Source organism: Micromys minutus (genome assembly GCF_963924665.1).
Source record: "Micromys minutus genome assembly, chromosome: 14".
NCBI classification, from domain to species: domain Eukaryota; kingdom Metazoa; phylum Chordata; class Mammalia; order Rodentia; family Muridae; genus Micromys; species Micromys minutus.
The window spans coordinates 2,226,282-2,239,694 of record NC_137983.1 but is presented as its reverse complement, the minus strand read 5'-3'; the positions used below and the strand labels follow the sequence as shown (position 1 = coordinate 2,239,694).

At 39.8% G+C, this 13,413-nt stretch overlaps 1 pseudogene across 1 annotated transcript; it reads left to right on the top strand.

Moving 5' to 3' along the window:
• The first annotated feature begins 12,456 nt into the window (after positions 1 to 12,456).
• LOC308429667 (transcription initiation factor TFIID subunit 9-like) lies at positions 12,457 to 13,067 on the top strand (annotated as a pseudogene). The gene has a single exon. The product of its transcript is annotated as a transcription initiation factor TFIID subunit 9-like (transcript).
• The last annotated feature ends 346 nt before the right edge of the window (positions 13,068 to 13,413 follow it).

The window sequence follows — 13,413 nt, the reverse complement described above, 5'->3', positions numbered from 1 at the left end:
CTCGGGGTTGTTTTGATTTGCATTTTTCTGATGACTAAGGATGTTGAACATTTTTTTAGGTGCTTCTTGGCCATTCAGTATTTCTCAGTTGAGAATTCTTTGTTTAGCTCTGTCCCCCATTTTAAATAGGATTGTTTGATTCTCTGGAGTCTAACTTCTTGAGTTCTTTGTATATATTGGATGTTAGTCCTTTATTGGATGTAGGGTTGGCAAAGATCTTTTTTCATTTTGTTGGTTGCTGTTTTGTCCTAATACAGTGTCCTTTGACTTACAGAAACTTTGCAATTTTGTGAGGTCCCATTTGTCGATTTTTTTATCTTAGAGCATAGGCCACTGGTGTTCTGTTTAGGAAAATTTCCCCTGTGCCTATGTGTTCTAAGCTCGTCCCCACTTTCTCTTCTAATAGTTTCAGTGTACCTGGTTTTATGTGGAGGTCTTTGAAGCACTTGGACTTGAGCTTTGTTCAGGACAATAAGAATGGATCGATTTGCATTCTCCTACATGCTGACTGCCAGTTGGACCAGCACCATTTGTTGAAAATGCTTCCCCACCACCACTACCACTGGATGGTTTTAGCCCCTTTGTCAAAGATCAAGTGACCACAGGTGTGTGGATTCGTTTCTGAGTCTTCAGTTCTACTCTATTGATCTACCTGCCTGTCTCTGTGCAAATACCATACAGTTTTTATCACGTTTGGTCTGTAATATAGCTTGAGCTCAGGGATGGTGATTCCCTCGAAAGTTCTTTTATTGTTGAGAATAGTTTTTGCTATCCTGGGTTTTTTGTTATTCCAAATGAATTTGCAAATTGCTCTTTTTAACTCTATGAAAAATTGAGTTGGAATTTTGATGAGAATTGCATTGAATCTATAGATTGCTTTCTGCACAATGGCTATTTTTACTATATTAATCCTGCCAATCCATAAGCATGGGAGATCTTTCTGAGATCTTCTTCAACTTCTTCCTTCCTTCCTTCCTTCCTTCCTTTTCTTCTCCTTCTCCTTCTTCAATTTCTTCCTTCAGAGATTTGCTTGTTTAGAGTCACACCAAGGTATTTTATATGGTTTGTGACTATTGTGAAGGGTGTCATTTTCCTAATTTCTTTCTCAGCCTGTTTATCCTCTAAGTAGAAAAAGGCTACTGATTTGTTTGAGTTAATTTTATATCCAGCCACTTTGCTGAAGTTGTTTATCAGCTATAAGAGTTCTCTGGTGGAATTTTTGTGATCACCTAAGTATTCTATCATGTCATCTGCAAATAGTGATATTTTGACTTCTTCCTTTCCAATTTGTATCCCTTTGACCTCCTTTTGTTGTCTAATTGCTCTGGTTAGGACTTCTAGTACTATATTGAATAGGTAGGGAGAGAGTGGGCAGCCTTGTCTAGTCCCTGATTTTAAGGAGATTGCTTCAAGTTTCTCTCCCTGTAGTTTGATGTTGGCTACTGTTTTGCTGTATATTGCTTTTAATATGTTTACGTATGGTCCTCGAATTCCTGATTTTTTCCATTACAATTAACATGAAGAGGTGTTAAATTTTGTCAAATGCTTTCTCAGCATCTAATGAGATGATTATATGGGGTTTTTTCCCTTTGAGTTTGTTTATATAGTAGATTACATTGATGGGTTTCCGTATATTGAACCATCCCTGCATCCCAGGGATGAAGCCTACTTGATCATGATGGATGATCATTTTGATGTGTTCTTGGATTCAATTTTTGAGAATTTTATTGAGTATTTTTGCATTGATATTCATAAAAAAGATTGGTCTGAAGTTTTTTTTTTTTTCCTTTGCTGGGTCTTGGTGTGGTTTTGGTATAAGTATAATGGTGGCTTCATAAAAGGAATTGGGTAGTGTTCCTTTTGTTTCTAGTTTGGAGAGTATTGATATTAGGTCTTCTATGAAAGTCTGATAGAATCCTGCACTAAACACTTCTGGTCTTGGGCAATTTTTTGGTTGGGAGACTTTTAATGACTGCTTCTATTTCTTTAGGAGTTATGGAAGTGTTTAGATGGCTTATCTGATCCTGATTTAATTTTGGTACCTGGTATCTGTCAAGAAAATTGTTCATTTCATTGAGATTTTCAAGGTTTGTTGAGTACAGGCTTTTGTAGTAGAATCGGATGACTTCTTGAATTTCTTCAGTTTCTGTTGTTATGTCTCCCCTTTCATTTCTGATTTTGTTCATTTGGATACTGTCTCTGTGCCCTCTGGTTAGTCTGACTAAGGGTTAACCAATCTTGTTAGTTTTCTGAAAGAACCAACTCCTGGTTTTGTTGATTCTTTGTATAGTTCTTTTTGTTTCTACTTGGTTGATTTCTGCTCTGAGTTTATTTCCTGCCATCTACTCCTCTTGGGTGTATCTGCTTCTTTTTGTTCTAGAGCTTTCAGGTGTGCTGTCAAGCAGCTAGTGTATGCTCTTTACAGTTCTTTTGTTTGTTTGTTTTGCTTTTTTTTTTTTTTTTTTTTTTTTTTTTTTTGGAGGCCCTCAGAGCTATGAGTGGTTTTTTGTTTTGTTTTGTTTTGTTTTTTTGTTTTTTTTTTTTTGTTTTTTTTTTTCTTAGCACTGTTTTCATTGTGTCTTATAAGTTTGGGTATGTTGTGCCTTCATTTTCATTGAATTCTAGAACATCCTTAATTTCTTTCTTTATTTCTTCCATGACAAAGTTGTCATTGGGTAGAACATTGTTCAGCTTCCATGTGTATGTAAACTTTTTGTTGCTTTTGTTGTTATTGAAGACCAGCCTTAGTCCATGGTGATCTGATGGGATTCATGGGATTGTTTCAATCTTCTTGTATCTGTTGATCCTGCTTTGTGACCGATTATATGGTCAGTTTTGGAGAAGATACCATGAGGTACTGAGAAGGTATATTCTTTTGTTTTAAGGTGAAATGTTCTATAGAAATCTGTTAAATACATTTGGTTCATAACTTCTGTTAGTTTCACTCTGTCTCTGTTCAGTTTCTGCTTCCATGATCTTTCCATTGATGAGAGTGGAATGTTGAAATCTCCCACTATTATTGTGTGAGATGTAATGTGTGCTTTGAGCTTTAGTAAGGATTCTTTTATGAATGCAGGTGCTCTTGCATTTGAAATATAGATATTTAGAATTGAGATTCAATCTTCATGGATTTGTACTTTGATTAGTATGAAGTGTCCTACCTTATCTTTTTAAATAACTTTTGGTTGAAAATCTTTTTTATTTGATATAAAAATGGCTACTCCAGCTTGTTTCTTGGGACCATGTGCTTGAAAATTTGTTTTCCAGCCTTTTACTCTGAGGTAGTGATTGTCTTTGTCACTAAGGTGTGTCTCTTATATACAGCAAAATGTTGGGTCCTCTTTACTTGTCCAGTCTGTTAGTCTATGTCTTTTTATCAAGGAATTGAGTCCACTGTTGTTGAGAGATATTAGCAATGATTGTTGTTTCTTGTTTTTTGTTTTGGGGTTTTTTTTGTTGTTGTTTTGTTTCTTTGGTTAGAGGTAGAGCTATGTTTGTGTGACTGTCTTCTTTTGTGATAGTTGAAACTTTCTTGCTTTTTCTAGGGTGTAGTTTCCCTCCTTGTGTTGGAGTTTTCCATCTATTATTCTTTGTAGGGCTGAATTTGTGGGAAAATGTTGTGTAAATTTGGTTTTGTCATGAAATATTTTGGTTTCTCCATCCATGTTAATTGAGAGTTTTGCTGGATGTAGTAGCCTGGGCTGGCATTTGTGTTCTTTTAGGATCTGTATAAATCTGCTCAGGATCTTCTAACTTTCATAGTCTCTGTTGAGAAGTCTGCTGTGATTCTGATCGGTCTGCCTTTATATGTTACTTGTCTTTTTCCCCTTACTGCTTCTAATATTTTTTCTTTGTTTTGTGTATTTGGTGTTTTGATTATTATGTGAAAGGAGGAATTTCCTTTTTGGTTCAAACTATTTGGAATTCTGTAGGCTTCTTGTAAGTTCATGATTATCTCTTTCTTTAGGTTAGGAAAGTTTTCTTCTATAAATTTATTGAAGATATTTACTGGCCCCTTAAGTTGGGAATCTTTACTCTCTTCTATGTCTATTATCCTCAGGTTTAATCTTCTCATTGTGTCCTGAATTTCCTGGATGTTTTGGGGTTAGGAGCTTTTTGCATTTTACATTTTCTTTGTTTCTTGTGTCAATGTTTTCTATGGTATCTTCTGCCCCCTGAGAATCTCTCTTCTATCTCTTGTATTCTGTTGGTGATGCTTGTATTTTCTGACTCCTGATCTCTTTTCTAGGTTTTCTATCTCCAGGGTTGTCTCCCTTTATGATTTCTTCATTGTTCCTATTTTCATTTTCAGATCCTGGATGGTGTTGTTCAATTTCTTCACCTTTTTGGTTTATTTTTGTATTTCCTCTTTAAGGGCTTCTAACTGTTTACCTGTATTGTCCTGTATTTCCTTAAGGGAGTTATTTATGACCTTCTTAAAGTCCTCTAACATCATCATGAGTTGTGATTTTCAATCAGAATCTTGCTTTCCTGGTGTGTTGAGATATCCGGGACTTGCTGTAGTGGAAGAACTGGGTTCTGATTATGCCAAGTGGCCTTGGTTTCTGTTGCTTAGGTTCTTGGATTTGCTTCTCAATGTCTGCTTATCTCTGGTGTTAGCTGGTCCTGCTGATTCTGACAGTGGCTTTTAAGCCTATGTTATGTGTCAGCACTCCCGGGAGACCAGCTTTCTCCCAGCAGGGTCTGGGTACAGAGAGCTGTGGCACAGGGCCAGTTCAGGGCACAGACAGAAACCAGAAGGATCCTGTTCCAAACTGCTTCTCGATTCCTGTGTCCTGAAGGCTCCAGGTGGGTCCCTCAGAGCAGCAGTGGTCTCACCTGTGCTCTCAGGTGTGTCAGCACTCCTGAGAGACCAGTTCTCTCCCAGTGGGGACTGGGTAAACAGAGCTGTGGTACAGGTTCAGCTCTGGGCACAGGCAGAAACCAGAAGGCCATCTTAGGGTTTCTATTGCTATGGTGAAGCACCATGACCAAAAAAAGCAAATTGGGGAGCAGAGGGTTTATTTGGCTTACACTTCCATATCACAGTTCATCACTGAAGAAGTCAGCACATGAACTCAAACAGGGCAGGAACCTGGAGGCAAGAGCTGATGCAGAGGCCATGAAGGGGTGCTGCTTACTGGCTTGCTCTCCTTGGCTTGCTTAGCCTGCATTTTATAGAACCCAGGACCACCAGCCTAGGGATGGCACCACCCACAGTGGGTTGGACCCTCCCCCTTTGATCACTAATTCAGAAAATGCCTTAGAGCTGGATCTTATGAAGGTGTTTTCTCAACTGAGGCTCCAGCTTATATCATATTGACACAGAAAACTAGCCAGTATGTTTATTTTTGTGTGTGTTATGTGTGTCTGAATAGGTGTGTGTATGTATGTGTATTGATGTGTGCCCATAGAGCTGTGTGTATGTGTAGTGTGTGTGTGTGTGTGCACATGTGTGCAGACATGAACCTGTTCAAGTATGTGTGTGTACAGGTGTGTGCCTGTGCAGGGGTATGTGTATGTGTGTGTGCAGTGTGTGTGCAGATGATGTATATGTATGTGCATGTATGTGCAGTGTGTGTGTGCAGATGTGTATGTATGTGCATGTGTGTTCAGTGTGTGTGTGCAGTGTGTGCAGTGTGTGTGCAGATATGTGTGTATGTGCATGTGTGTGTGCAGGAGGAATGTTGGGCATGTTGCTTGATCACTTTCCACCTTCTTTATTTTTAAATTTTTAAAGGATTTGAACATCGTATTTTATGTGTATGAGCGTTTGGCTGCATGTGTACATTATGCTACATATATGCCTAATGTCTGTGGAAGTCAGAAGAGGTCACTTGGATCACTTGGAACTTGAGTTATGAATGGTTGTGAGCTGCCATGTGGTTGTTGGGATTTGAACTCTGGACCTCTGGAAGAACAGTCAGTGCTCTTAACCACTGAGCCATCTCTCCGGTCCCCAGTCATTAGTTTTTGAGACAGGATCTGTCACTGAACCTTGAGCTCATTAACTGCTAGACTGGTCAACAAGCTGCAGGGATCCCCTGTCTGCACGTCTCCAGATCCAGATCTTACAGATCCAGGCGTGTCTTTCCGTGCAATCTGAGCATTCATGGGCTCTGAACTTGGGTCCTTATGCTCTTGTGACAGGCACTGTGACTGAATCACCTCCCCAGAGCTGGGCTGATCTTTAGTTAATTTTTCCCGGACACCCTAACTGTGTGCACCTTGGGGCCCTCCCGCTGCCCCATTCTTACAGGAAAGGCCAGCGCTCTCATGGAAGTCGCAGAAGTGACTTATTCCTGGCCTGATGCCGCAGTTCTGAGCCTTTACCTCAACTCTTCTCTCGTTCTTGTGGTCGGAGTGTTGGTTTGTACCCCTGCCTCAGGACCATAACACGGATGTGACAGCTGAGTGAGTCACATTCTCCTCGAGCGATATTTAAGGCAGAAGGGAGCCAAGTGGAAGAGATTTCCTTCTGTCAGATAAATGTTTTCCCTGGAATTCTCTAGACAGCTTTGCTTAGTAAAATAATTAATGCACATCAGCTGCCAAAGGATTCTTGTTTTTTAGTTGGCATAAAGAAACCGATCCATTCCAGACTAAACTAGGCAGAGTTTATTCTATTTGCAATGAAGGAAGCAACAGTTACTACCCCAGGGAACACGACCAACTTCTCAGCTTCCTGTCAGCAGACGCTTCCGGGACCTTAGACTCTGCCACAATGGTTTTTCTCTTCTAGTTACAGGAGTTGTAACCTGCAGCTCCTCAGCTGGTGTGGGGGCTGGCTCCGTTTCCTGTGTCTCTGGTGCTTCTCTCTGTCCTAGCTCTCTTTCCTCCTCATTACTGTTCTTAGGGACTAGCACAACATTCCTCCAAACCCTCACCAGGGCCCCATCTCCAACACTGCTGTCTTGTGGTTAACATGGGTGTTTGGAGGACACGTAACAGTCAGCTGGGTAGAGCTCTTTCTCACACACCGGTAAAGCCAGCACTCAGGAAACTGAGAAGGAAGATGGCAAAACCACACCTCTGCCAGATAGAACACCAAACAAATCAGAGTCAGCGGCTGCAGACCGTCCGAAGCAGCTCCCCATCCCTACACTGGGGTTAAAATGAGAGCGTATTTTAATATTTCTAGGTTTCTTAAAGAAACCGAATTCCAGAATTCTCAGAGCAGAGAACATGGGAACCCACCAAAGCAGGCAGGGTTTCTGCTGGAATTTCTCCAAGGGCTCCCTCAGGCCAGGAACTCAGCTCAGATCCTTGAAGGCTTGGTCTATGACTTCCTCTCCTATATCCAATGGTTTGGACTTTCTGCCTTATCACGCAAGCTGGTCTCAGCACAGGACCTTTGTAAACCTATTTCTTCTGCCAAAAACATAGGCCTCACACTGCGATGGCAAACAGACCGGCTCTTTGGTGTATTTGGCTAAGATCATAGAGGATGATTAAATTCATCTAAAACACCTCTGAGGGACAGGCCTTTTAAAAATATTTATTTTATTTATATGAGCACACTTCAGACACAGCAGAAGAGGTTGTGAGTCACCATGTGGTTGCTGGAATTTGAACTCAGGACCTCTGGAAGAACAGTTAGTGCTCTTAACCACTGAGCCTTCTCTCCAGCCCCAGGTTAGACCTTTACTATAAGTACTGTTTTAGTGTTTATTTTTCCTTAATTTCCAGGGCAATTTGACTCCATAACTGTTAGACCTATCCTTGGTGTCACGTTGCCTCAGTGGAGGACTAGCAGCCTGTCATCAGGCCAGACACCTGTATAAAACAAGCTGGATGCCTCAAACCTGGTGAAATACACCTTTAATCCCAGCACCCTGCAGGCAAAAGCAGGTGGATCTTTGTGAGTTCAAGGCCAGCCTGGTCTACAAAGTAAGTTCCAAGGACAGTCAGGATTCTACACTCTGTCTCAGTCCAGCCCAGCCCCAACGAAATAAGCTGACAGCTTTGAATGTTGCATGCAAGCCTCAAGAAAGCTGTAGACCTTGACCTCAGGTGCTTGCTGCCAAAGCACTGCTCTGGCTCCTTAAGTGGGAGTTTCTGGTTTCTTTTAAAACTCAGTTGTATCATGTGATGTTTCTCTGGAAGCTGAAAACAGACACTTGAGAGGGCCCACGGCATTTAGAAAGAATATAAATGGAACCCACAGACACCAAGAGATGCTTGTTGCTACAGAGTACAACAGCAGACACAGAGATGCTCACATTGCTACATAGTACAACAGCAGACACAGAGATGCTCACATTGCTACATAGTACAACAGCAGACACAGAGATGCTCACATTGCTACATCGTATGAAGACTTGCTGGTCTCACTGGTCTTCAATTCATAGAAGATTCCACCCTTCATTGTCAGGACACCAGCAGTCCAGTCCAATAGCAAACACCAAACACAACTCAGTAGCAGTGGCTCAATCCAGCAGAAACCGCCAGGCTCTGTCAAATCAACACAAGTCAGCAGAAGCGGCCAGAATCAGCTAGAATACCATGAGAAGTTCTTTGGCATTGTTCTCTCTATTGAATTTCCCTGTTTTTTTTTTTTTTTAAATCAGGAAAATGGAGAATTATAATAGATTTAAGAACAATGAATAAATAATTTAAACAATGGGTCCTTTACAGTCCGGACTTCTTTACCTCCTTTGTTTCTGAGATCATGGCCTATAATAATTAACTTGAGGGCTGGAGAGGTGGCTCAGTGGTTAAGAGCACTGACTGCTCTTCCAGAGGTCCTGAGTTCAATCCCAGCAACCACATGGTGGCTTACATCCATCTGTAAGGAGATCTGATGCCCTCTTCTGGTGTGTCTGAAGACAGCTACAGTGTACTTATATATAATAAATAAATAAATTAAAAAAATAATTGACTTGAAAGATTGTCTTTTCATAATACCCTTGCATGAGCGGGGTAGGTAAAAATAGTTTGATTTCTCATTAACTCTGAACAACAGTGGTTCACTAAAAAGATACCATTGGAAGGTACTTCCACAAGGAATGTTAAATAGTCCAACTTTATGTCAATATATTGTTCAACAATTATTAGAAAGTATTCGTAAGCAAGTCCCCCAATCTGTCATTTATCTTTACATGGATTATATTTTGTTGACTGATTCTGACAAAAATGCTTTAAAGAAAATCTTTCAGGAAACACAAGGAATTCAACCATGCTGGGGGTTACAGATTGCACCAGAAAAAAATACAAAGAAGACATTCACTTTGTTATTTGGGTTAAAAAATCAGTCAACAAACAATTTGGCCACAAAATGTACAGATTCATAGAGACCATTTGCAAATTCCTAACAATTTTCAAAAAATAATGAATGATATTAACTGGCTGAGGCCTACAATTGGATTAAGTACATACGAGTTAAGTAATTTGTTTCAATCATTATAAGGAGATTCAAATTTAAACAGTCTAAGATGTCTAAAAGTTGAAGCCAAAAAAGGGGAAAAAAGGCGTTATATCTGTAGAACCAAGACTGCAAGATGCATATGTTGACCAAACTGATCCTAAACATGATTGAATTCTGATTTTACCTTCAGCTCATTCTCATCCTGGGCTCATTATGCAAAGGTAAGAGAGAATTATATAATGTATTTTCTTAGCTCATAAACAAAATTTAAAAATTAAAAGAATACATATAAAAGATTTCTAGATTAATTATAAAAGATGAAATAAGACTACATTAATTGTCAGGAACAGACCCAGCCGAAAGCGTGGTGTCTCTGTGTACTGTTGAGATTATGTCATTATGTGTGATCCATGAGGATTTGCAAAGAGCTTCTAATAACTACTTAGGAGAAATTAACAACAAATACCAGAAAAGCAAACATATATAGTTTATTTTTTTAAAACAATTAATTGGATCCTCCCATGCACTATAAAGAGGCAAGGTGGTCAAAAGTCCACACACATCAGTTCAAAATCAGAACCGTATGCCATCCTTCCAGTATTATTAGATTATCTTGAATCTCTTAATATAATTATTGATTCTTTATATGCAGAAAGAGTGGCTTTGCATTTAGAGACTGCTGATTTTGTTCCTGATAACTCAGAATTAACTTTGTTACTTATGCAATTGCAACAGGCCATTAGAAATGGAAACTGTGTATTATATATTACTCATAGTTGGTCTCATTCTGATTTGCCAGGTCCAATGGCACAAGAAAATAAGAAAATTAACTAATTACTAATAGGAAATGTGTTATAAGCCTCAGATTTCATAAGCAACATGTTAATGGGTAAGGTTAAAGAAAACATTTCTATCACTTGACAACAGGTATAGAGGTAATAAAAATTGTCTTATATGTTCTCTTTATAACTAATATTCATTATCTGCTCATAGTAACCTTATGGGTACCAAAAAAATGTCATCTGGCAGGTGGATGGTTTCCATTTTGAGAATTTGGAAAATAATGGTATATACCATTGACATAGACTAGGGTTTCAATGGCCGACTGCTTTACATTCTGAAAAGGTTGATTGTGTAGTTACACACTTATTGGAAATTATGGGGATGCCCTCACAAATTAAAACTGACAATGCTCCTGCATATGTATCCAACAAGATGAAGCCATTCTTTGCATGTTATAATATAAAGCATGTTACTGGTAAACCACACAATCCCACAAGACAAGCAATGATAAAAAGAGCCAATCATACCTTAAATGAGATGCTTATTAAACAGAAATGGAGAATAAAAAACCCCAGGCACAGACTAAATAACGCTTTATTAAGTCTCAATTTTCTTAATGTCAGGGGAAAAGGGACAGCAACAGCTGAGAGACTGGGTTATTGACGAAGCCGAGGACCCGGGACAGTCAATACACTGTGCTGCTGTAGTGTTAGGATGGGGATGTGGCTACACTTATGTATCTACAGGGAATGAAAGGACATAGATACCAACAAAATTTTTAAAGGTTAGATCTGGCCAGGGAAAACCTCTTATCAGCTGAGACGTGAATCAGACTGTCTCAGACAGACTGGACCAAAAGGCTACGGCTGGCTTTCCTGGAGTGTGGCCAATTCCAGTTTCCATACGTCACCCAGAAGATCCCTTTGCCTCAGATGGATAGTATTAGGAACATAACTCCTCTGTTTTCCACAGGTGGGATGGACGGTTTTGGCCGTTTGATATGTTTTAGATGTTATCTTCTAGGGTGGCTGGTTGTTATTATGATGAGGGAGGAAGCAAATAAAGCTTAAATCAGGGATCTCTCTTCTCTGTCTTTCTTTTTCTCTTGTCTTCATTATAAAAGGATGGGGGAAAAGAAATGGGAATAGTAGCAATGATAACAAACCTTTAATAAAATAGACTCTACTAGTCTTAAATATTTTAGTTTGGCATGGATTAATGTATATTGATAGAAATTTAAGGTTGTTTTGTTTAACCATTATAAATAGAAATTTGTTTTATATCTTTATAGAAATGTAAGGTTGTTCTGTTTAAATATTGTTTGACATATTGTACATAAGGAGTTTATTTAAAATATGATATAAAAGTTTAGCTTTATGGTTCTCATAATTCTGTTGTGTGTACATTGTTAATATTAGAGCAAAAGGCATTAAAAAAGACAGAAAGGAAGGTATGAAATGAAGTTTCTGGTTTCTTTAAAAGCTCCGTGGTGTCACCTGATGTTTTTCTAGAAGCAGTCCTGTGAGAGGGCGTGTGATGCTTGGGAAGAATTTAAATAGACCCCTCAGAGGCCAGAGGACTCTCTTGCATTGCTACACCAGGTGGCGCTTCACTGACTCCGTAGCTTCTCTGCTACTCCAGCTGACTCCGCCTCCTCCCTGACTCCGCCTCCTCCCCTGACTCCGCCTCCTCCCTGACTCCGCCTCCTCCCGCTGACTCATGCTGATTCGATGAAGCCTTGTGGTTTCTGCTGGATTGTGTCACTGCTCGACCAAATTGAGTCATGTTGGTGTTTGTTATTGAACAGGACTGTTCATATCCTGACATGAGGAATGAAATCGTCCCAAGAAACTACTTCTAGATTGGTCTACAACCCCCTTTTCCTATTTACTCCCTTCTCTCCTATTTCTATTCAGTGATAGAAGTGAGGTTGAAGCATTTAAGAACCCCAAATAAAGTCGTTTGTGGGTTTTTTTTTAATGTAAGCCTCCACTTTAGTGGCAATACTTTGATATTCGGTGAAAGATAACATATAGAAGGAAGTCAAAGAATCAGAAAAATGTAATTCAGCACATGCCAACAATGATATTTTTATGGCTTCAGGAAAGAATTAGAAACTTTATCAGAACCTTTGTTGCAGGGCTCATGAGCACGCAGTGAAGATGCTGTTGGCTGTGAGTGACAGTTGGGCTGGTAGAAGGCGGGTCATCACTCCCTACGAGCAGCCTGGCACTGTTTCACTTGTCAGACACCAGAGGCCATTGCTGAGCTTGACACCAGGGTACCCAAGCCAAGCCAGGTAGTATATGAGTGTAAACTCTTCACTTGAAATCACGAAGCCCGGTGAGCAGAGGCGCAGGCTGCGTGCGGAGGACTGTGAAGCTTCCGAACATCCTGCTCACCGGTACACCAGGGGTTGGAAAAACCACACTAGGCAAAGAACTCAAACCCCTTTGCCATTGATCAAGCCATATTCAGGTCCTAGATTGCCACCTGATAGATATTGCTTAACTGCTCCAAACTATAGGCTTAAGTCTTTACAAAAAAAGGCACCTACTCCTGCAGGAAGAATAAGGATTCCAAGGCTAAGTGTTGGTTCAGTTTCTAGTAGGCCGAGTACTCCCACACTCTGCACACCAACTCCACAGGCCATGTCTGTTTCAGCTAAAGTAGGCACTCCGATGTCCCTCACGGGGCAGAGGTTTACAGTGCAGATGCCTGCTTCTCAGTCCCCTGCTGTCAAAGCTTCCATTCCTGCAACATCGACAGTTCAGAATGTTCTTATTAACCCATCGTTAATTGGGTCCAAAAACATATGGTATCACAAAATACAGCCAATGAGTCAGCCAATGCACTGAAAAGAAAACATGAAGATGATGATGATGACAATGATGATGACGACTATGATAATTTGTAATCTAGACTTGATGCATGAAACATGTATTCTTGGTCTTGGATCCATTGTACTGAAAGCATGTTCGATGTTTTAAAGCTGTACTTTAGAAAGTGGTATTTAATAAGTATACTTATTATGTTTTTTGATTGAAATGTTCGGTTTTACTAGAACTAGTAATGGTTTTTCATCACCCTTTATGCATAAAAAATAAACTTGTCATTTATCAATTAAAAAAGAAAGAAAGAAATCACAAAGCCCTTGATGTGAGTGTACACTGTGTGGAGGTTTCTGCAGAAGCCAGATCAGGGCATCAAGTCCCATAGAGCTGGAGTTAGAGGATTTGTGAGTGACCGTTGATACCAGGGCC